Genomic DNA, 21,963 nt, shown 5'->3' on the forward strand with positions numbered 1-21,963 from the left:
GCTGTAATATCAGCAGCCAAATTACTTTATTGGCGGTGGTTAACAATGGGTTTTCTCTCCTCCACCGTTTCTGATAAAATGTTTGCACAGCATTATATGGGGAAATATAGAACTACGGCAATAAAAAACGAACAAGGGTAATTTGTGTGTTGGCATTTCCACAATAGAATGTCAAATATTTCATACCCTGGCGATACTCTGCCTTTCTACACGTACTGCTACTTTCTTTGAAAAGAATGCTTTACGTTCATTTTATTATTAATCTTAAGCTGCACAATATACATTATATACACTCTTTTGGTATGTTTCTCAAACAATATTTTCAAGTCTGTAATAAAAATAAATATGTCTTGAGCTTTGAAAATGATCCCATGTCAGGTGAACGGACAGGCAGTTGCTACTGACGGAGAACATTCTTTCTAAAGACCACCCTGTCCTTATTTCACACAATACCTGCATCCTTTCCAGAATTCCTTGCAGTGATCCCTTTTATAAAGAGAGTCTGTTGCTTTTACAGAGCATGATGATTAATCAACGTGGGTTCATTTCTCTCATTATTCCAACAGTTCTTTATACAGAAACTTTCTAGCTGTAGGTAAAGATAATCAGATCCCAAATTTAACCAGGAATCATCACATTTTAAGAGTGCTTACAACTCACATATTGTAAGATGAATTGAAAAGTAATCTGTATGCATCATTTGAATTTTAGGGCTTTTTTTATTCTTTTTCAAAATATATTTATTTTTAGGAGAGCACAAGTGGGAGAGGGGCAGAGAGAAGGGGACAGAGGGTCTGAAGCTGGCTCTGAGCTGACAGACTGACAGCAGTGAGCCCGATGTAGGGCTCCAACTAATGAGCCAGGAGGTCACGACTGCAGCCAAAGTCCCACGCTCAACTTATCAACAGATCAAGATCAACTGATCAACCAACCAACGGAGCCACCCAGGTGCCCTAGGGCTTTTTTATTCTTAAGAAAGAGCTTTTAAATTAAAACACAATATATTCTATGAATATAAATAGAATTTAAATAAAAATTTGAAAACAGAAGAAACATAAACCACAGTGGATACTTTACATAGGAAAGTATCAAAGGAAAAAAAAAAAAAGGAGGGGCAGGAGACACCTTATAGCTAACTCTGGTTTTGCATTTCAAAAAGAAGGCTCAAAAGCAGAAGCATCCCATCCCCCAGTCTCCCTGTGGGATGTAGGCACCTCGTGAAGACCTTGCATGGTCCACCTGGTTTGCTGTCCAGGTATAAACCTGCCATAGAGGTGATGGAGGTTTCACGAAGCCTCTAGAGGCAGAGAACATAGAACCTGAGCTCAGTGGTCTTCAGAACTGCCAGCGAGATGAGGTAGTTGTAGCCATGAGCATACACCTCACATCTGGTACTAAATGTTTTATTTTGTTCATGGCAAAGTCTGAAACAAATCACCTTTAACATCCCAGTGTGAGCAGTGGGTGAAGATGTCATAAACACCTGTCATCTGACAATTGGATACTTGGTACCCAGGTCATGGGAATGGAGACAGAAGGTGTGATTGGTTGAAAAGCGGTCTCACAAAGATTTGTCCACAAGCGAATCCCCAGACCTGTGAATATTATCTTATACAGCAAAAGATGTGATTAAGTTAAGGAGGAGGAATCTACCTTGGATTATCTAGGAGGGCTCTAAAAGCAAGCATGTGTGTCCTCCAACAGTGAGACAGAAGTTCTGACCCAGACCCACACACAGATGAAGAGATAACAAAGAAAACAAAGGCAGAGACCAGAGTAATGCCGCCAGGAGCTAAGAAACATTTGTCGCCACCAGGTGAGGCAAGGAACTTCCATAAAGTCTGAGTAGGAAATGTGACTCTACTGACACCTAATAATAATAATAATAATAATAATAATAATAACTCTTTTAGATAGTCAAATATCAAAGGGAAAAAAAAGAGGCAAGAGAGACCTATAGCTAACTCTTTTTGCATTTCAAAAAGAACACTCAAAGGCAGAAGGATCTGGGTGCCCGGGTGGCTCAGTCGGTCAAGTGTCTGACTTCGGCTCAGGTCATGATCTCACGGTCTATGAGTTCGAGCCCCGCGTCGGGCTCTGTGCTGACAGCTCAGAGCCTGGAGCCTGCTTCAGATTCTGCGTCTTTCTCTTTCTCTGCCCCTCCCTTTCTTGCACTGTCTCTCTCAAAAATAAACATTAAAAAAAAAAAAGCAGAAGGGTCCCATCCCTTATTATTATTACTATTATCATTATTTTAGATAGGAAAGTATCAAAAGGGAAAAGAAGGGCAGGTGAGACCTGTAGCTAATTTTGTTTTCACACTTCAAAAAGAACACTCAAAAGCGGAAGGGTCTCATCCATCATTATCATTGTTATTATTACTACTAGAAAGAGAATGTTTTGGTACTTTTATGTACAGAAAATTCAACAGCATACACTTAGCCCAGTTTGGTGGCCAGTTTTTTTAGCCTTTGCCTTTGGACCCAGGACACTGCCTCCCCAGTGATGGCCGATCTCATCATATCTGTCATTGTCATTGGTTCTGATGGCTTCCACCAGCTCAGCCAGAGCCCCTTTGTCTTCCAAGTTAACCTGTGTGAAGGTGACAGTGGTGCAGGTCTTTCTGTGGACCAGACGCCCCAGCCTGGCCTTCCCCTTGATGATGCAGGAGGGAACCCCATGTTCCGAGACAGGGCAGCCAGGAAGACAGCCGGCTCAGTGGGATCCACAGCACGTGCAAACACGCCCAGCTGAGCCTTTTTGTTTTCCACTAAGGTGGTGACAGTATTAACCCCAGCTGGAAGGACAGGCGGCCTCTTCGTGGGGACATCCCCTTTGCTGGCATCTTTCTCCTCAGCCTGGGACCAACGATCTCGGCTTCTTCTCTCGCTTCGACCCTGGTCTGTATTTGTGGGCCAGCATAAGCAGTTGAGTAGCTGTTGGTGATCCAAGGCCAGGTGGACTGGTTAATAGCGGGAGTCACTTTTAGACACTTATAAAGAATGGCTCTTTGCTGCTGCAGCTGGATATAGCGGGGCCATTTGACAAAGCAGGTGATGTCCTATTGGATCTGGATGTCCGATCTGATGCCAAGTTCTTGGGTCTTTTCTCAAACAGCGGATTGACACTTCCTTGGCCTCCTACTTCTTCTTTTTTTTTTTTTAATTTTTTTTTTTAACATTTATTTATTTTTGAGACAGAGAGAGACAGAGCATGAACAGGGGAGGGGCAGAGAGAGAGGGAGACACAGAATCTGAAACGGGCTCCAGGCTCTGAGCCGTCAGCACAGAGCCCGACGCGGGGCTCGAACTCACAGACTGTGAGATCATGGCCTGGGCCGAAGTCGGACGCTTAACCGACTGAGCCACCCAGGCGCCCCGGCCTCCTACTGCTTCACGAGAGCAGGGGCCAGGGCCACCTTCTTCCCCTTAGCCTTCTTTCCTTTTGGCATCTTGGATGGGCTGGAGGAGACAGAAGGAAATTATTTTTTAACTGCATACTCAAGGAGGCCAGAACCTTCTGTCATTGTGCAAAGAGTCTGCGAGCTGGCAAACAGCAATGATATCCTGTGCCAGGCAGCACTCTAAGATGGCCATGATCTGTGTCCCTGGTGTTTCTCCTGTGGCCGTTACTTCAAAGGGCATAGAGATTTTGCAGCTGTAGTTAAGGCTACTAATCAATTGGTTTTAGAACAGATTGTCCCTGCGGCTCTAACCTAGTCACATGATCCCTGTGACTGCAGAGTGTCTTCTCCAACTGGTAGCAGAAGAGAACATCATCGAGATGGACTCTGCTGGCCTGGAAGAAAGCAAACATCCACGACGTGAGCCCTGGCCAGAGAGGGTGGGCTCGTGCAGCCGAGAGTGGTTCCCATGTGACAGCAAGGGAAAATGGAGACCTGCTCCTGCAGCCAGCCGTAAGGAAAGATTCTTTTGTTTTTGTTTTTTTTTTTAATTTTAGTTTATTTATTTATTCTGAGAGAGAGTGAGAGAAAGCACACGCACCAAAGCCTAGGGGCTCCTGGGTGGCTCAGTCAGTTGAGCAACGAGCTCTTGATTTCGGCTCAGGTCATGATCTCATGCTTCGTGGGTTCAAGCGCCACACTGGTCTCGGTGCTGACAGCATGGAGCCTGCTTGGGATTCTCTCTCTCTCTTCCTCTTTCTCTGCCCCTCCCCTGCTCTCTCTCTCCTAAAAGAAATAAATCTTTAAAAAACAAACAAAAAAGGATCTACCAAAGCCCAGGGTACACTTTCTATGATCTGATCTATCCAAGTTAATCCTGAAGGAATCAAGTTCTTAGCCTAGCAGATCCTGTAGGCAGGTGCTAACATCATGTGAAACAGAGAATAAACTTGTCAATTCCAAATGGAATCCTCTTTGTGGCACGCGCGCGCGTGCGCACACACACACACACACACACACACACAATGGTAGAGCTAAATGTTACCATGTATTTTGCCCATTTTCAAGAGGGAGAAACTACAGATATTCACCACTCTAACCAAGAAGAAGAAAACTGCACTGGACTTAACTCAGAGAATAAAGCGCATCTCTCTCCACTTGCTCCAGCCTCCCTAATTTCCTTTACGTCTCTGGAATGTGCTAAGCTCTTCCCTGCTCTCGGGCATTTCCACACGTTTTCCTTCTGCCTGAAATAGTCTTTCCTCCACTCTTCATATGGCTGAGTCCATCCTTAAGGTTCCAACTTAAATACAATTTCCCAAAAGCTCCTGTCTCTGACCCCCGAGGCTAAAGTTGGTCTCCAGTGTCAGTCTCCCCCAGCTTCCGCTCTTCCCTTTTTTGGCACTTTATCGCATTCTGTAATTATATATTGATTTCTCTGCTTGCTGGGCCACTAGAATATAGCTTTATATATTATTCAGCACTCTTTTGGTTGCAAGCAACAGAAAACCTCTCTGCCTTGATTAAACTATAAAAAGAGGAGTAGCTTGTATGATTCAAAAAAAAAAAAAAAACAAAAAAACACTGCCCACCCCCTCCCCCCCACCCCAGCCTCTGCAAGGACAAGAATGATGGATACCCCGCCCCCTGCCCTATAGGACTTCCCAGTCCTCCCACAATTCCAGCCACTATAGAAATTTGGACACCACCACTCACATTTCAGATTCCTAGGAGAGAGCATCTGGCATGTCAGGCTGGGTTGGGTTTCTGCCCTTGGACGTCACTGTAGGTGCCAGTGATGGGCTCAGGGTAAGAACAAGAAAGCACAATCTGTTATTTTGTTATTAGGAGGCAGGAGGGACGAGGTGGATGGCTGTCGGTAGGGAACATACCAACATGACCACTTTGACCGAACCTGGATTGTGGGTAAGGCTCTGGATTGAGCTGTGTTACTGTGTCTGTGGGTCTTTTTCAGTCTCGCTGCCAGTCTTTTCAGTGTTTGGATAGCACCCGCTTCCAGCAGGTGTTGCCACCATCAAGAGACTTTATGCCACTGTGCCGAGGTGCTACGGATTGAGTATTTGTGCCTCCTCCAAATTTATATGTTGAAACCAAATCTCAAGTGTGATGGTATTGGGAAGTGGGGCCTCTGGGAGGTGATTAGTGACCTTACAGAAGAGGCCCCGGAGAGTTCCCTCACCCCTCCTGTGACGTGAGGACACATGGGAGGGCGACCTCAATGAGCCAGGAATGGCGCTCACCAAACAATAATGAGTCTGTCATGACCTTGATCTTGGACTTCCCAGCCTCCAGGGCTGGGGGAAATACATTTCTGCTGTTTCTAAGTCACTTAGTCTACGGTATTGTGTTATAGCGGCCCAAACACACAGACAGAGATTTGTATTGAGAAGTGGGGTGCCCCTCGAATGTGAAGGTGGCTTTGGAACTGGGTATTGGGCAGAGGCTGGAGGAGATTGGAGGCTTGTGCTAGAGAAAGCCTACACTGCTGTGAATGGAGCTTGAAGGGCAATTCTAGTGACAGTCAGAAAGAAAAAGAGAGCCAGACAGGAAGCCTCAATCTTGCTAGAGAATACTTGAGTGATCTTGAACAGAATGTCACAGAAATATGCAGGCTAAAGGTCATCCCAGTGAGGTCTCTGATGAGGAACATGTTACTGAACGGTGGAGGAAAGGCCATTCTTGTTATCAAGTGGCAAAGAATTTGGCTGATTTGTGCTCAGGTTCTAGTGTTTTCTGGAAGTTAGAATCTGCATGTGGTGACTTGGATATTCAGCTGAAGCTATTTCTAAGCAAAATGTTGAAGGAAAGGTCTGCGTTCCCCTGACTGCTTATAATGAAATTCGAGAAGAGAGAAATGACTTGAAGATGGGCTCGTTCACCAAAGAGGAAGCAGAAGTTAAAGATTTGGAAAATTCTCAGCCTATTAATTTTTTAAAAAATGACGCAGGGTGATGGGCAGAGAACACTGCGGATGTGGCCTAACCACAGCTGATAAGGAGACTATGAATCAGCCACCTCAACAGAAGCCTAGAGCTATTATCCGAGTCGTGGAAGAACCACCACCTGAGGGAACTCACAGGTCACCAGAGCGGCTTCTGCTGTTCGAGTTACCTCTGACTTGCTGCTGGGGCTGCTTCAGATCACCAGCTCTCCTTCCCACAATCAGGTGGGGGTATGGGGGGGCGGGGTGCTAGTGTTTCTGAGCTGCCCCGAGCGTGGCTCCTGTGGACCTAGGGCACTGTGGTCACCCCTCCAGAAGGAACCCGCAAACTTTGTCAGTGTCTCTATGGCACTTTCTGCAGAATGCGTGAGCTGTGGGGGCATGGCTACTGACACCCAGATTTGAAAGGATGCCCAGGCACAGAGCTGGGGGAGGGGCCATTAGGTTAAGTCATGGGGGCCAAGTCCTGCCTGAAAAAGATGCAGGGGGAGGAGGCTTTACCCTGGTAGGTCCAGAAGGGGAGACTTCTGCCCCAGTGGGCATGGAGGGCAGAGCATCAAGCCACAGAAGATTACTCTCATGCCTTAGGATTCAATGCTGTTTGCTTCATTGGTTTTTGGACTTGTTCAGAACCTGTCATTCCTTTCTTCTTTCCTATTTCTCCCTTTGGAACGGGGATGTCTCTCCTCTATCCGCCCACCATTGTATTTTGGAAGCACATAACTTGTTTGGTTTCATAGGTGCACAGCTGGAGAGGAATTGCCTCAGGACAAATTGGGAGTTAAGGCTGAATCTGGTTGAGATGATATTTAGCTGCGACTTTGGACTTGGGCTTTGGAGTTGATACTGGAACAAGTTAAGGCTTTTGGGGCCGTTTGGATGGAATGAATGCATTTCACGTGCCAAAAGAACGTGACGTGGAGCAGAACGTCATAGAATATTTGTGAATACCAGTCTGTGGTATTTGGTTATAGACTAAGACAATAGATGAACCAGATACCATATGCTAATCTAGCCTATGTGTTCCACAGAGCTGGAGGAGTCCAAATGCACCCTTGACAAGACAATCTCTACAGGAGGATGTAGTGAGAAAAAGTAGGCTCTAGAGAGAGCCCATGAATCCAGCCTTACCGCTGCGACTTTGGCCAAGTCATTTAGCCTACATGTCGATTTCCTCATGTATAAAATGGGTATAATTATATATACTTATGAGGACATTGCTTTAAGTGGCTAATAAAGCCTTTTCGCGGATTCCTTATTGACCGTATTTTCTGTACCACCTATCACCATGAGAAATTATTTTATGTATACATTTATACCCTTATCCCCCCACCAGAATGAAAGCTCGAGGAGAGCAGGAGCTTCCTTGAGTTATTCAAGGCTGTATTTTCGGTGCCCGGCACATTTTAGCTCTTTAATAACTCTCTACTGAATAAATGAATGCACGAATGAATAGATGGACACCCAAGAGGGAAACAGAAGGGAATATAACGGGGATCACTTTTCCTGGCATCTTCCGTGGGGCGAGGGGACTGAAGAGCTCCAGGAAATAGACTGCACCCTGTGAGCCACGTTTTCTGTGTTCATGTTATTCTGTTTTCCTTTTGTCGTCCCCAAAGCCTTCATCATTCTTTTTAAACATTCCAACCGTGTCTCCGCAGTGCCACGGGGTAATAAAGGTTGAGGGTTAGAGGAACCCCTACCTCTGAAGATACTAGGACACCAGTGACAATAGCTAATGAGCCAGGAATCCTGTCCTGAATCAACCTGGGAACTCCCAGGCGGTTTATCTGAAGAAAGCAGCAATTTCCTTAACACTTCCCTACAAGTATGAGGATCAAATGACATAACTTATATTTTTAGTACAAAATTGTTTAAAGTTCATTTGAGAGAGACAGAGCGAGCGAGTGGGGTTGAGGCAGAGAGGGTGAGAGAGATCCCAAGCAAACTCCGCGCTGGTAGTGCAGGGCCCGATGCAGGGCTCGAACTCACACACCTCAAGATCATGACTTGAATGGAAACCAAGAGTGGGACGCTTAACCGACTGAGCCGCCCAGCCTCCCCGTGACCTAACTTCTACATAAAGCGCTTGACATATAGTAAGTCCTACGTGAACGTCTGTTCTAAAAATTACCCTAAAACTCCATAATCCCAGCTCAGTACATACTTTTCCTTCAGAAATTTCTAAACATTACCACTGAGTGATAAACTGTACTTTCTCAGAATTACTGCCAGCTCTGGCCCATGGTATTTCCTCTTTTTCAAAAGAAAAAAAAAAAAAAGCAAACTGGTCCCTTCTTTCTCAACCTTGTGGCAACTGAGCTCTAGCAGAGGAAATGTAAATTGCGCGACGAGCAGCCAATCTGAGGTGTAATCTCATGGTTCTCATGTAAAGAAGTTAAACAAACAGTGGAATGCCTGACCCCTTATTCTGAAGTTTTTCCACCTGCTTTGTAATTAAACACCCGTTTATAGCCCTGGGGAAAGCCCGGGCTAGCTGCACATCACTGCAATCAATTTCCAAGCAAACTTCTTTGTGGGCCTGACAAGATTCCTCTGAAGAGTCAGCCCCTCCGCCCAAACTTCCTGGGGTTCTGGGGAGACCCAGCCTGTGAGGATGACCTCTTGGGGCCAGGAGCGCCATCTCCTGAGCAAACCCCGTTTGGAGCAGATGGGTCACCTTTTTGCCCGGGGCTTTAGAATTATTTGTGAGCTGTTTTTACGTTTTAAAATACTTCAGCCTGTTTGATCTTGACAAAGCTCCTGCAGGGCTCCCCTGGGAAATCTCAAATTCTAAGCTTTCAGAAATCCAAGGAAGCTGGGGAAGGGGGCTAGTGATGCTCAGCAGAGCAGACTTCCCTGGTCAAACCCCCTTCCTGTGAGAGCTTGGGGAAGGTCCTTAACCCCTCTGTGAAATGGGAATAATAACAGTATGTGCCTCGTGAGTGTAGAATGAGGACTGATATCTTGGAACAGTGCCTGGCACACGGTATCGTTCAAAAAATACTTGTTTCTCCCTTTTCCCTTCCTCTGTTTTATAAAAGGTTGTCTTCAGTGACTGAGTAGGAAATACATGAACGTGATATTTATCAAATGTTTTATTTATTTCTGAGAGAGACACAGTGTGAGCAGGGAAGGAGCAGAAAGACACAGAATCCAAAGCAGGCTCCAGGCTCTGAGCTGTGAGCACAGAGCCCGCTGTGGGGCTCACATTCATCAACCGCGAGATCATGACCTGAGCCGAAGTCTCACACTGAACCACCCAGGTGCCCCAGGAACGTGATTTTAAAAAAAATTAAACTCACGCGTGGCACGGATTACAGTGAAAAGAAACCCTCCCTCTGATTGCTACCCGTCATTCCCCTCTCCAAGAATGTCAGTGTCATGGGCATCCATCCAGATGGCCAACAGAGGCACACATTGTATTTGTGTGCACTTTAAAAAGACAAATGGTAACACACAATGTGCTCCTAGCCCTTTTTAAAAAAAATGTACAACACCTCTCTTGAGGTATTTCACGTACCATACAATTCACCCCTTTAAAGCGTGCCTTGCTTTCTTATGTATCATTTATCTCAGTTCCATGTCAGCATGATCACATCCATCCTGTTCTTTTCTCTGACTGCATCTCATTCCACTGTATGGATGTACCGTGATTTTATTTACTCCCAGATTGCTGGGCATTTAGGTCGCCGACAATGCTCCCATGATAATGAATACCCTTGGACTTAGGTCTTGGTGCGTGTCCAAATATTTCTCTGAAGTTTCTCTTCTTGTCCCCCTTTCCTGGGAGATTGGATCTGTTCCTCAGTTACGTCCATAACATCTCTCACAACCCAACACACGCACGATGCTCGCAAAACGTACCTCCACACTGTTCTGTTGTTTTGGCCTAGGGTTTTAACACATATTGGGCAATACGTTATTATTATTATTGCTACTGTTATTGAGACTGAGCATGAGGACAGTGGCTTGGCAGGAAAGCAGCAGGGAAAAAATGGGGATATTTGTGGCTTCATTTCGATAGAACACTATTTACTAATTGTCGACGCTGGGTTTGGCAAGAAATACTCATGGACACACCATGTAGGTCATGAAGCCCATTTCTCTACAGTTCCCCTCCCCCAGTACTTAGAAATGAACTCACACAGACTTTCATAAAGCTCATCCTTAGTGACCAAACAGTTCTCCTAGACAACGCAAGGCTGACATGAAGACTCCTGAGAACTTGTCCAATAAGGGACTAAGGGCATTTCTTCAGTCTTTTTTATAACAATACCAGGAAACACTTGCAAAAGCTTTTGCCACACGCCAGGCATGACTCTAAGCGCTTTACCTGTATTAACTCAGCTGCTCCTTACGACAAGCCTGGGAGCTGTTACTGTCACAACCATCTTACAGATAAAAAGCGGAGGCATATGGAGGCTGTACAACTTGTCCAAGGTCTTCCAGCTAGTGAGCCAGGAAGCCAGCATTTGCCTGGTAGCTGAGCTCCTTTGTATCATTAACCGCTGCAGAGATTGCGCGAGTGGCTTGTTTTGTGTCTAAGTAACATCGTGGGAGAGAACCCGGCTCTAGCAGGATGGGCACACAGAAGACACAAGACACATTATCATCAACGTTCTTGTTTTATTCCTGAGAGCCATATTCTGCTTCTTGTTAAAATTCTCCATCAGAGGTGCATTCTCTGGAGTCTTAAAGGCTTGGGGGGGGGGGGTGGTCTCCAATGGAAACACAAAAACGCCTGGGGAAAAAGAAAGCCTCCTTGATGGGAGTGAGTTCCCTGAAGGGAACAAAGCCGTAGGCTGAAATTCCTCTCTGCAAGTGGCTAGCTGTACAGCCCTAAGCACTCCTCTTTATCTTCAGTAAGCCTCAGTATTCTCACCCGAAAGAATGGGATAATATGCGTTCCAGTGAGGCTTCAATGAACTTGAAACACTCCCCACAGGGCCTGGAGCAGGGAGGCTGTGGAGAGTGGTGGTTAACACATAAACCCAAGAGTCTAAATGCTTGGTTTCAGAACCTGCCTCTGCCATTCAGCAGCTGGGCCACCTTGGGCAAATCACTTGTGTCAGTGCCTCATCTGCAGAATGGGGCTTTGGACGGGACGTACAGGAGGACGCTGTAAAAATGAAAGGAGCTACTGCGGTGTACCTACTCGTACGGGGTAACCGGTGCGGCCATCTTTATCGTCCGGGGTAACAGGTGCGGCCATCTTATCGTCCGGATTGGTGTTCTTAATGCTTGTATCAGTCAGGGTTCTCCGGAGAAACGCTTTGTTACCCATTTTAGTAGTTTGCTTGGGCTAACAAAATACCACAGACTGCATGGTGAGACTGGGTGGCTTAAACAACAGAAATTCATTTTTTCATGGTCTGGAGACTGGAAGTCCAAGATCAAGGTATTGGCAGGTTTGATTTCTTCTGAGGCCTATCCATGGTGACCTTCTCCTCACGTGGTCTTCCTCTGTGTGCAACATCTCTGGGGTCTGTGGGTCGTCATCTCCCCCTCTTATAAAGACACCATCAGACTGGCGTAGGGCCCAGCCTAAAGGAATTGTTTTAACTAATCGTTTTGTTTTTGGTTTTTTGTTTTTCCTCTAAAGACCCTATCTCCAAATGCAGTCACCTTCCGAGGTACCGAGGGCTAGGACTTCAGCATGTGAATTTGGGTGGGACATGATTCAGCCTCTAATGGTGTAACATCAACTTGAAAGGATTGCTTTGAAGATTAAAGAAACAAGGCACCTGACAGGTTTGTGACGGTGTCCGCACATAGCGGGCACTCAATAAAGCTATTTTCTTTCCGTCCTCTTGAAGACCCTTCAGAATTCCTAACAAATGATGAGTTTAGGCCTCAGCTGGTGGGAACCTTAGAAGGGAATTTGGAGAACTGATGGGAATCCTTGCCAGCTGAAAAAGAGAAAGATTCCTTTCCAGGGCTTGCCAAATGTAGTGATTCTCAAACTTGAACACGCGTCTGAATTCCCTGGCTGGCTCATTGATACCCAGAGGGCAGAGTCAGTAGGTCTTAGACCAAGGATGAGCATTTCCGACAAGTTCCCAGGTGATGCTGCTGGTCGAGGATGAGGGGGCCACAGGTTGAGAACCACAAGCCTAGTGCCTCAGAAGATAAAAATTAAGAAACGGAGGGGTAGGGGCGGGAGGGAAGGCTCCGGGCAACCATGGCTTTCATAGACGTCCTGGGCTGCATTCTGAGATGTCCAGCATGATGACCCCAAGTCTATGTCCTATGTCTCCACTGTTCCCCAAGGGACAGGACTGAGGAAGCTTTTCCATGCGCTTTGCAAGAAGTCAACCTCGTTGAGCTCCTGTGCCCTTCTTTGCCGTCCAGGTCCCCTCCTCCACCTGGTCTGTGCTGGCTGCAGCCCGTGGTCAGCCAGCTGGGCTCCCCAGGCTGTTACAGGCTTAAGGAGAAGGCAGGTTCCCAGGGAGAGGCTGGCTCCTTCACAAAGCAACAGCTTCCGCAGGAGGGAACAAAGCCGGGCCTCTAGAAATGTCAGCTTTTTCCACAGAGCCGACTGGATGATGTGAGAAGGCAAGGATTTTCTCCTTCTCATTCAAGTAGTTTTTATGTGTCTAGAGATGTTTTATGGAAACAGAAATTGTACCTGATAAAGTGCCAGCATTAATCCATTTGATGTGTTTAAGGGAAGCGTTTTCACAGCAACATATCATGTTAATGTAATTCTGATGGATAAGAAATGGCAGAGGATGATTTCAAAAGATCTTTTTTTAACATGATGAGAAAAAAAGAGAGTGACTTCCATTTTATTTTTTCCTGTGAATAAGTGTATCTTTGATCCGAATAGTATTTGCTGAAATAGAGTTTTGGCTAAAATCCAAAGGGAGTTTTCAGAGCTGGGCAATTTCTTTTTACATCTGCTTCACTGACGCAGCCATCAGACAAGGAATTCAGTTCAATAAACATTTATTGAGCCCCTACTGTGTGTCAGGCACTATACTGCCTTCTAAGGAGCTCACAGGTAGACAGAACCCAACAGACGACAATGATGTGTGACAGCTGGGGAAAATGCCCCTGCTATTTTCACTTCATCAGGTGTTCTATTAAATAAATCCTTACTATTCTCCTTACTATAAATCCTTACTATTCTCTGCAATAAGGAAGCACATCCCCCACCTACCTTGTACTAAAACCTTGAAAATGTTTGTATTTTAAAGCCATGTCTCTCCCCACTAAGTCCCTGAATATCCTCTTCACCAAAGGAAGTACAGAATTAAAGTACATTTTCAAAGGTGTTTCGTATGCATGTTAAAGTTTAAGAGGCCTCTGGTTTAGAATATGTGAATGAATTTTTTAAAAACGTTTCGTTAAAAAAAAATAAACATTTTTGAGAGACACACACACACAGACGCGTGCCACATGCAAGGGGGGGACGGGGGGGGGGGGACGGAGAAGCCGAAGCCATCTCCTCGTTGACAGCAGAGAGCCCGATGCAGGGCTCGAACTCAGGAAACCGGGAAATCATGACCTGTGCCGAAGTCAGACTTAATTGCATCCAGGTGCCCCGACACGGATGCATTTTGATTCATTTTTTTTTTATTGCAACAAGTTGTTTATTATTAATGAGAAATCAAAACATTGTGGTTGTCAAAAGCCTGGCTTGTTTTTTGTGTATTTGAGGATCTTTAATGTTGCTCTCACTCACTTGCATGACAGCAGGCTCACAAGGATCAGCCCACAGCCTTGAGCGCGCTGGTGGGGGGGCAGGATAGAGACTCTCCTCCATCTCGGTGGTTTGGGCAGAAAAACAGGCCAAAACCAAGCTGACCTAGAAAGGACGAGGGTGTGTTCCAGGCGGGGGCTCCCAAAGCTGGACCTGTGGTCGTGTGTAAAAACAGGGCTAGGGCTCCAATTTAGTCAAGTTACACCAAGACACTTTGAAAAGCAGCCAACAGAATGGAGAGGAAAAGGGGAGTGGAGAGGAGGAGGGGAGAGAGAAAGGTCACAGTAGAAATCGTGTTGGCTTCATCTTCCTTTGGGATTTAACTCCCCATTGACGGGAAGACCACCTTTTAGAGACATAGCCTTCCTAAGTCGGGGTTCAATGGTCTCCCCATCCCAGTGGGATACATGCATGTTTGTGTCCAGTGAAAAGGGTTTCCAACCTTTTGTTTTTTTCCAGTTTATTTTTGAGAGCAAGTAAGGGAGCAGGGGCGTGGCAGAGTGAGAGGGAGAGAGAGAGAGAATCCCAAGCAGGCTCCGCCCTGTCAGCACAGAGCCCAGTGTGGGGGCTTGAACTCAGGAACCGTGAGATCATGACCTGAGCTGAAATCACAAGTTGGAAGCTTAACCAGTTGAGCCGCCCAGGCGCCCCGCCCCCCAACCTCCCCTCCCCGCCACCTTTTTTTAAGTAGGCTGCCTGCCCAACACGGAGCTGGAACTCACAGTCCCTAAGATCAAAAGTCGTGTGCTCCATCGACTGAGCCAGCCAGACACCCCTTTCCAATCTTTATGAAACTCAGTCATTGTTTTTGAATTAGCATTAGGGTCTTTTGAGAGTTACCAAACGGAAAGGATGTGTTTGGTCAAGAAAGCCTGTTCAATCACGCTTCGACTTTCTAGTGATCCTTCAATGACACCTGGAGCCCCGGCCACAGCTACTGGCTACTGCCACCTTGAAGACCCAGAATAAAATGACCCTATAAACTTGTGACCCTACACCCTAAGGTATATATAGGGCAGAGGGCCCCATCCCCTTTTCTTCTCTTCCTTTAGGCATTTCTTGCCCTTCCACCCCCAACCCATTCAAGAGCCCAGGTTATTTCCTTCCTATTTTGTGAGTAGTTATGTCACAGGTGCTGTGGGCACAGCTACGTGCTGGGTCAGATTCGTGGGGAACACAGAACTGTCACCTGGGGTGCTCTCACTTGACTGCTGGGTCGGGAGGGGCCGACTAGCTGAGCACTGCAGAGAGAGGAGCAGGGGCACAGGCCGGGGGAGCTGGGAAGGTTCTAGAACTGCAGAGAATCCAGTAGCAGAAACGTAGCTGGTAAAGGCACGGATCCTAGAGGAAGCAGTGGGAAGATGGGAGAGCGTACCCAAGGTAGAGTGTGGATTTTGCATTTTAGAAAGAGCCTTCTGGGGGCACCTGGGTGGCTCAGTTGGTTGAGTGTCCCACTCTTGCCTTTAGCTCAGGTCATGATCTCGTGGTTCGGGAGTGTGAGCCCTGCAACGGGCTCTGAGCTGACACTGCAGAGCCTGCTTGGGATTCTCTCTCTCCCCTTCTCTCTGCCCCTCCTGTGCCAAGAAAGAAAGAAGGAAAGAAAGAAAGAAAGAGAAAGAAAGAAAGAGAAAAAAAGAAAGAGAAAGAGAAAGAGAAAGAGAAAGAGAAAGAGAAGAAAGAAGAGAAAGAAAAAAGAAAGAAAGAAAGAAGAAAGAAAGAAAGAAAGTAAAGAAAGAAAGAGCCTTCTGGTTGCGGGTGTTTTGGGAGACTGCAAGGAGAGAAGCCATTTAGGAGGAGGAAGTCCCAGGGGTGCCTGGGTGGCTCAGACAGTTAAGCTTGACTCTTGGTTTCGGCTCAGGTCATGATCTCACAGTTTATGAGTTTGAGTCCCACATCCGGCTCTGTGCTGACAGTGCAGAGCCTGCTTGGGATTCTCTCTCTGGCCTCATCTCTCTGCCCCTCCCCCACTCCTGTCCTCCCTTTCAAAATAAATACATAAACTTAAAAAAAAAAAAAAAAAAGGAAGTCCAGGAGAGATTTAGTAGAGGTTTAGTAGAGATTTAATGTGCTACCACTCTCATGAATGCTGTATTTTTAAAAGACCTCCAAGGCGGGAGTGGTGCTCCACACGCAGGGAGGAGTCCCTGATGGCGGAACCCGGTGCACCCAGAGACAGGTCGGGCAGCCTGGATGCCTTCCCTGTGGCTGAAACCACACTGGAGGCAGCCTCTCCACGAGGAAGAACATCAGTGAGGAAAGGGGGTGGGGAGGACATCGGTTAGGAGTGGGGGCGGGGGGCTGGGGACGAGAACGCGGAAGAAGACCCCGGGAGTGTCAGGGCGGCAGGCAACCTGCTGCACACTGGTCCTCACTCGGGGTGCGGGATGCTCGCACCTCGGCCCAGCCCGACTAAACATTCCTGGGACAGAGCCAGCCATCGGCCTTTTTCAGGCTTCCACGAGGCCGACGTGCAGCCAGGCTTGAGAACCACTGCCCTAACCCGGTGATGCTCAAAGTGTGGCCCGTGGACCAGCAGAGTCACCTGGGGGCTGGTTAAAAACGTGGTCCCACTTCGGACCTGCTGAATCAGAATCCATACTCTCCCAAGATCCCTGGGTGACTGCGTACCGGAATCATCTGGGGAGCTTTCGAGAGACCGTCTCAGCACCTGGGGCCCACCGCTAGCAATTCTGATGTGATAGGCTTGGAGTGTGGGCCGGGCAACTGGACTTTTTAAACCTCCGCAGAGCCTTCTCAAGGGCAGACAGGGAGGAGGAGCGGTACCAAGTTCAGAAATTCTACCAGCGTTCTTCATGGCCTCAAAGCGAGGAGAGGACGGTGGGGCTCAGGACTCTGTAAACACAGACCCTTGTAACTAAATGCAAGTTAATTTGGAAAAGTTCTTCAGAGTTTAAAATACTTGAATGGGATTCTGTGTTCTTTTCAGCCTGTCAGTCCTGGGACTGAAATTCCTGACAAGCAAGAGCAGCCAAAAATTCAGCTGGAAATATGCTAGCCCTGTGCAACCCCATTCAAGGCACTCAGCCTCGTGTGCCCAAGTGTGTGCGTGCCGGCAGTGCCCACGACAGCAAAAGACCAACAAAGGAGGGTGTGGCAGCCAGCCTCTAAAACGGCCCCAGGGGATCTCCCTTTTGGTGTTCGGGCCCGTTGTGCTCCCTTTGTACGGGGGCGGGAGTGGTGACCAGCTTCTAGCGAATAGAAAATGACAAAGCAACGGGATGTCACTTCTGAGATTAGGTTACAAGACGACTGTGACTTTCCATCTCTCTCTGCCTCAGAGCCCTTGTGAGGAAGCAAGCTTCCACGTTGTGAGTGGTCCCGTGGGAGGCCCATGGGGCAAGGAACTGAGGTCTCTGGCCAACAGCAAGGTCCTGAGGTATATAGGTGCCAGGGCCCTTCTCCAGTCAAGCCTGCAGGTGTTTGTAGCCTTGTGTGAGAGCCTGAGTCCTGTGTGTGACCAAAACTCAAGAGCCACACAGCATCACTTCCACTGGGGTTTCCTCTGTTTGGAGCAGTGGGAAGCCACCCGGGTCAAGGGGAGGGAAACAGAGTCCACCGTCTCAGTGGAAGGAATGTCAGTCCTCATTGTAAGAATATTCGGATGAGATACACACACGTGTGTGTATATGTATATTATGTATCAACACGTGTGCATACATACACATGAACATATCACTGCGTGGCTCTGAACCCCTGAAGAACTCTCAGATCACAATCAGGGTCTGGGTGTGAGACAAAACAGCTCCCACAGATGCAGTCAGTCACCAAGTATTTGTACTCCTCTTTTACCATTACTGTCATCATTAGCATGACATCCCCACCACTGGGGTCCCGGGGAGAGACGAGGAACAGTATTCCCGGCATAGGGCCTTGGAGCAAGACACATGTGGGTTGGAATCTCCCGTCTACCCTACATACTGGTTCAACCCTATTAACAGCAATCTCTTGGAGTCCGCTTCCCCCTTTGTAAACATGGGGATTGTAACACCTACCAGTGGGGTTGTTGTGAGCATGCAGGGAATCTATGAAGCATCTAGTTCATCATCAGAGCGAAAGAATGCCAGGGTCAGTCAGGAAATGCCCTTCCTTTGGCTAGGAGAGAGGAGAGCTGGGACTTTTTTGGTCCCAGCTCTCCTACAGGCTGCCAGGGAAATGCCTGAAGCCTCTTGGGGCCTGGGCTAACTGTGAACGTAAAGGGTTAAGGTCTGAATTCAGAAGCAAAGGGTGGAGGGGAGGGCAAGGCAGGAGCTGGGGCCGGGCACTATTAGCATGCAGCTGGTAAATGCTGCCCACTGATCCAGGCTCAGCTGTTACTCCTCCCAGAGCCAAAGGAGAAGGATGAAAAACAGCGGGCAGGACTGTTGGTAGAAGGGGTCTCTCTGTGGGAGCTGTTCCATCTCGCACAGCCCTGATTTAAATCCGAGGAGCAGCCCCTGGAGGGGGGTTTGTGAGCCGTGCAATGCTAATTAGCTGCATTGTGTATTTTTGTTTTCAACATTAGAGTCCCCTAGGAGTGGAGCATTTCTTTCTCTTGTAAAAATTTAAACCTTGCTCCTGTGTCCAAAAGTCTCTGCCAGCATCTCCGGGCACAGGGGCCTGGAAGTAGAACCTGCAGGATTTTCTGGGGAAGATTTGGATGGAGACTGGTTTCAGTCAAGTGAGAAGTTGCTAATACACCATAACCAGAATCTTCTTTCGATTTTTCATCCTATTGGAACCACTCCTTCAGCTTCCTGAGTTAGCTTATGTTTTTAATGGCTAAGGGTTTTTGTTTTTTTTTTTTTTTAAATGAAAGGGGGCGGGGACAGGGGGTGGGGAACCAATAAAGTAAACGTTGAGAGACTGGAAGCCCCGTGAAGGGGCCGATTAGCTTATGCCAAATTCCCTGCAAAAGCAGTTCCAGAAAATTCAAGCTTTCTCTGCCAAATGCCTGGACTGTCTGGGAGCCAAGAAGGAAAGGAGGGACCAGATGTGAGAAATCTTGGCAGGGAGCCCTGGTTGGTTGGGCAGAACCAATTTTCCCAACTTGATCTGATCCCAGAGAGGATCGGGTGATTCAAAAGCTAGTCAGGAAGACAATTGTTCCAAGGCCTTCTGGGTTACTCATAACTCATGCCCTGACTCACCAACCTGGACCCTCTCCAGGTAGAGACAGAGTGAGAGGCTCAGGGTGAGCCCACAGAATGGCCCGCCCAGCCAGAGGCAAACCCAATCTAGACAAGGGCTGCGGAATCGGAATTTTTGTCTACAGGGCAAAAGATGCGTGCAGTTTATGAGGCTGGTGGTAACCTTCCTATTCCTGAAGGCTGAGTTGAGCGGGAGGCCCATGCATTCCAATAACCAACTGGCATTCTCAAGTGGGTGTAACTTGGCTGTTCCTGATTGGGGCAGTGGGGACTTTAATGCACAGGAAATAAGAGCATGGCCAGGTAGCTCAGTGACTCAGGACGACAGTCAGATGCTTCAGACCTGTAATGTGACTACTAGAAAGGTGACTCCAAGTACGCATGTGACTCTTGTCTGTGGTTCACGCTTTGTTTCCTTGGAAGCACTACTTTAGACACATTCAAGTCTCATCTCTCCTAAGGCAGAGTGATTGAGAACATGGGCTCTGGACCCTGACTGCTTAGGCTGAAATCCCTGATCTGCCCTTATCTGGCTGCAAGACCTGGTTAAGTCACAGAGACTACCCGTGTTTTGTTTTCCACATGTCTAGGATGGGACTAATACTAGCATAAAGGTGGGGAAAGCTTGACTGAGAACATGGACGTGAAGCACACAGAACACGGTCTACAGTAAGCATTTCATACATAGTTGCCTTCGTTATTATCTACACTTCCAAGTTTCCCATAAAACCAAGAAGCAGACAGGGAGGAGTCGGGGATAATGGGGCATGAGATTGCTGCTCTTGGGATCCATCTTCAACCCACTGGTCTCTCCATATTAACTCATGAGAAGAAGCATCCTCTTCCCATGGATTTCATTTACGAATTTGGAAACCACAGTCAGAGAGGCAGACTTTCTTAGTAAAGACCGAAGAAGTCAGCCAGCTCAGAATGAGACACTTGGCGTTCTGCCTTGAAATGGGAAGCCGCAGGTTCAAGTGCAAAGAAGATTTGACTCAGTATCAGAAGACGACCTGGGTCTAAATCCTGTTTACCCTAGTAAGAGTCTTAACCTTTCTGGGCATCAGATGCCTCACCTGTACACCAAGCTCTCTGAGTACCCTCCAGTTCTCTACATCGATCAGAGAGTCTACAAGGTTTTCATCAATATCTACTCTATACCTAGCACTGTGGGAACAGTAAGTATCCCACAGGATTTCCAGGCCAAGAGGGAAGATATGTAGCGATTAGTTACGTAGATGCAACACACACACACACACACACACCACACACACACAGCCAAAAAATGGGAAAGAAAATATAGGAAGATAGGAGCTGGGTAAGATCATACCATTAAGGAGTCCTAAGTTGGAAGAATCAGAGAGGGCTTTTCTGCATATGCTGGGACACCATGTGAAGAGAAAGGTGGAAAGCCTCGCAGGCAAGGGAATAGAGTAAGCGTAGGCTTTAAGGTGCCAGAGACAGAGAGAAAGGCTGAGAAGGGAGAATGCATGAAGTGTGGAAGCGTATTGGTTAATTTTATATGTCAACTTGGTTAGGCTAGGGTGGCCGGTTGTGTGATGCCAGACCCGCAGTCTAGATGCTGTGACAGAATTTTAGGCGTGACTAACATTTAAAATCAGGGTAAAGCAAATTACCCCTCCATGAAACAGGTGGGCCTCGTTCAATCAGTTGAAGGCCTTACAAGCAAAAACTGAGGTTTCCTTCTCCAGAGCAAACTCTGTCTGAAGACTGGAACATAGAAATCCTATTGGCAGGGCCATGCTCCAGAGAAGAATCTTATCCATTTTTTTAGTTTCTGGAATTTCTGGCAATCCTTTGTATTCCTTAGCTGGTATACATGTCACTCCAATCTCTACCATTGTTCTTAGGTGGTATTCTCCCTGTGTATCTGTATCTTTTCTGTACTTAGAAGGACACCAGTCATACTAGATTAGGGTTCACCCTACTTCATCATCTCAATTTGATTACATCTGCAAAGACCCAACTTCCAAACAAGATCACATTCACAAGCCCTAGTGGTTAGGACTTGAACATATCTTTTGCGGGCACCACAGTTTAACCTACAACACAGCGTATCAACTTTTTTAGGTAAAATGGTACCCCCTATTTAAGGACCCCTTTACCATTCTCCAGAAATCATCATTTAAAAACAATAAAAGTACAATCATTTAGGGGCTCAAAACCTCATAGAACTTACCTGCCTCAACAATATCGAAAAGGTGGACTTTTGATAAAAACTCTGATGCCTGTTTTAGCTGAACTTCACTTTAATGAATCTTAAAAACAAAGCCTTTGCAATTTTCGTCTGTCACTGAACAAACAAACGGTCCTCTTGTGTTCTGACTCAGCAACATTTTAAGTGATTCGATGAGGCACCAGCCAGGTCTGGGTGTGCTAATTAGCCCGGAGGACATGTTTGCTGTAAACCCTTAGGCCTTGGTTGAAAACTAAACAGTAGGAAGATGCTTCAGGATGCCTCAGAGTTTCCTTCCGTTTCGACAGGAAGGAAAGTTTCGTCTGTTTACTCCTGGGTAGCTCGTGCTATACTCTGCTTCTAGCTCTCCCTCACAGCCTTAAGGTCATCTATCTGCGGAGATTTTCAGCATCTTTTTAAACCTCACCTTCGGTCTGCTTGAAGAATTTTACCAGAGAGTAAGATAAAGTTTTATTTTTCCACATCACCAACTAAGTTTGGTTTTTGTTGATATTAACCTAAACGCCTCGTCTGTATTCTCTCACG

General features: G+C 46.9%; 1 long non-coding RNA gene across 1 annotated transcript; it reads right to left on the reverse strand.

Moving 5' to 3' along the window:
* Positions 1-2,513: 2,513 nt before the first annotated feature.
* Positions 2,514-14,806, reverse strand: LOC115524150. Its single transcript, XR_003971957.1, has 3 exons — positions 14,796-14,806; positions 12,339-12,353; positions 2,514-2,644 (listed from the first exon to the last, which is right to left on the reverse strand). It is a non-coding gene; the product is annotated as an uncharacterized LOC115524150 (long non-coding RNA).
* Positions 14,807-21,963: the final 7,157 nt, after the last annotated feature.

This window comes from Lynx canadensis, chromosome C2, assembly GCF_007474595.2.
Source record: "Lynx canadensis isolate LIC74 chromosome C2, mLynCan4.pri.v2, whole genome shotgun sequence".
Classification (NCBI taxonomy): domain Eukaryota; kingdom Metazoa; phylum Chordata; class Mammalia; order Carnivora; family Felidae; genus Lynx; species Lynx canadensis.